The sequence below is a fragment of the Ursus maritimus genome, unplaced genomic scaffold (genome assembly GCF_017311325.1).
Source record: "Ursus maritimus isolate PB19 unplaced genomic scaffold, ASM1731132v1 scaffold_27, whole genome shotgun sequence".
Lineage (NCBI taxonomy): Eukaryota > Metazoa > Chordata > Mammalia > Carnivora > Ursidae > Ursus > Ursus maritimus.
In genome coordinates, this window is record NW_024425230.1 from 21,858,711 (window position 1) to 21,861,409 (window position 2,699).

The window sequence follows — 2,699 nt, forward strand, 5'->3', positions numbered from 1 at the left end:
CCCCCCCCCCCCCCCCCCCGCCTAGAATAGCAGTGAGGTAAATTCTGTCAACCACCGAAGGGTTGCTTTTCTTGTTGTTTTTACGTCATTCTTCCCTTGGCCAACACTCACATCACGAAGTGAGGCCTGGAGCTCCCAAACACACCTACAGAACCCTCAGTCTTTGGAAACATTAACTTTTTGAGGACTAAATTGTCCATGATGGACAAGATAAACAAAGAAGAGAATGTGCCGGGATGACTTGATTTGTGAAAAGCTCTCCAGCTACATTTTCCTCAGCAAGCTAGGAAATTGTAGACTTCATTATACTCGTATTAGTTATGAGAACAGCTGACTTTTCCTGGCTCGTAGATTCGGTGTCAACCTCAGACTACGCAGATCCCTGGGTACCATTCTATTTCAAGGTTTAATGGAATCAGAAATGAGATTTAAAAAGACACGGATAAGCTGTAAAATGAAGTAAAATTTAATGAAGATAAGCACAAAACAAAACCCATGGGGCCTGAAAACAATCATTAATACATTGATAAAACTGACAGCAGCAGTATCAAGAAAAAATTATTTGGAAGGTGATGGTGAGATTACTGGATGGATCAGTAATTTATTCAGTCATATGTTGTAAGGCATTAGGAGTCACAAAGAAATATAATGGGTTTTTTTGTTTTGTTTTGGGGTCTTTTATGGTTTTGGGGGGATGGGAGTGGCTTAAAGCGTTTCCAATAGAAACAAACACAAGTCAGCCAGCTGAACCTGCTACAAAAAATTCTGCATTTCAGTGGACAATGGACCAGACTGGAGTGAGGAAGCTTAACTCTTTGCCCGTTTCTTGTCTCGCCAATCAAAGCACCTGGGTACTACTAGAAGACACACTTTTCATGGAAATATTTGTGCATTTCCACACATTGCCATTGATCATTCATAAAGTACTGAATTTTGAAGGACCTAAACACCGCAGAGATATATTTATATATTTCATTTCTCTGGATTAAAATAATGTCATTAGGAGGTAAGTTTTGAGCATAAATTTTATTTCTACATCCATTAGGAAACACAACTGCAGGGCCCACTTGCAGGAGACAGGGGACTGAGGGGGTTCAGAGCCACAGTCACAGAAACCTTGTTCCTCACCCCGGCTCCTGCCCCCCACCCCCACCCCCACCCCGACAGGTGACCCCGCAGGCCCCAGAGCGCAGAGGTGCTGTGACTAAGTGCCATTGTGAGCAGCACCAGTTTGTTCGCTGGGGTTATTAATAGGGACATGACGGCACGGGTGGGCCGACACCCGTCCCCCCGCCCTCCCCTGGCAGTGCTGGAGGCCCTAATCAGGGCGCCGCGGTCACAGGGTCACAGCACTAAGCTGAAGCCCGGCGACAACCACCGAGGAGCAAGAACATTGGTCGAGAGGATGGGCTGTCCGGACGACGGCACAGAAAGCCGCAGCCACCTCTCCCCACTCTTCAGCAAACCCCGCGGGCTCCGAAAGGGGAGCACGGGAACCTGGCAGGGACCACATCGCAGCGGCGGGCGAGTCCCCTCCACGCCCCTCAGCAGCTCCCAGGCTATCGCTGCGGTTTCCTTCCCCGCATCACTCACCGCCCCGGGGCCAACCGGGGATGGAGCAGGAAGTGAGAGTCGTTCACCGCCGAGCCGCACCCGGCCCACAACGCTGAGGCGGTCCCTCCCTGAACCCGAACGGGATTCGTGACAGGGCTGTGGGGACACAGGTGGGACTCTAGGCTCGACAGCCCGCAGCCGGAAAACACCGCCCCTATCCCCTTACCATTGGGTCCTCATTTTCTGCGACAGAAGCCTCGTTCTTCCATAGGCTGGTAGAACTTTCAATCACCGCGCGGCCCTCTGGGAAATGTAGTCTCGAACAAGACCTCAAAGGACTCGGAGTCCTGGGATACCCAGGTCCGAGCGGTGGCAAGAACTAAACCCAATTCTTCCTCCCGCGGGAACTGCTTCCCTCGAGCTGAGAGAGGGATCTGCAGACGCGAACCTCCTAGCCTCACCGGACTGCCGCGGAGCAGCCATGTACCAACGGCGGCGTCTCCCGCGGTCTGGCACCTCGCCCCCTGCCAAGCGCTGGGCAGCTCACCGCCGCGGGCTTGTGGATCCTCCTCTGCCAGGTCCCCCATTCCGGAGGGCCAGAGCCTGCATGGTGCCTGCCGCCAGCCGGTTCCAGGGCAACTCAGACTATGCATTAAGAAACCCCAGGCAGAAGCCGTTAGCGGAAAACAGACGTTCTGCTCCCTTCCGTTAGCATCACAATTCCACTGGTTAGCACGCCTGTTAATAGCCAGAAGAGGCTGGCGAGGATGTCAAATAGTCTAGGAAATGTGTACTGGGTTCCAAACTGTGGAGGCTACTGGGTCTAACGTGAGAACCAGTGTTCACTTTGGGCCGGGCCCTACCTAAAAAATTATAGAAGCCTTTCTTTACAATGAAGAAAACGCACCTGTCTAAAGAAGAAGAAGAAGAAGAAGAAGAAGAAGAAGAAGAAGAAGAAGAAGAAGAAGAAGAAGAAGAAGAAGAAGAAGAAGAAGAAGAGGAAGAAGAAGAAGAAGAAGAAGAGGAGGAGGAAGAAGAAGAAAGATGATTTTGTTCTTTTAGAACTACCAGCTCATGGCTAATGTGAAGCCTCCGTCAATGCTAATTGAACCATTCCTTCAACAAACGTGTATGGTGCATCTTCC

At 50.8% G+C, this 2,699-nt stretch overlaps 1 protein-coding gene across 1 annotated transcript in view; it reads right to left on the minus strand.

Annotated features, from left to right (window-relative positions):
• The window catches only part of ZNF774 (zinc finger protein 774), an 8,123-nt gene extending 5,730 nt beyond the window's left edge, over window positions 1–2,393 (minus strand). Inside the window, exon 1 of the mRNA XM_008687798.2 lies at window positions 1,594–2,393. The gene's annotated coding sequence lies outside the window, so the exon portion shown is untranslated. The remainder of the gene's footprint in view (window positions 1–1,593) is intronic.
• Between the last annotated feature and the right edge of the window lie 306 nt (window positions 2,394–2,699).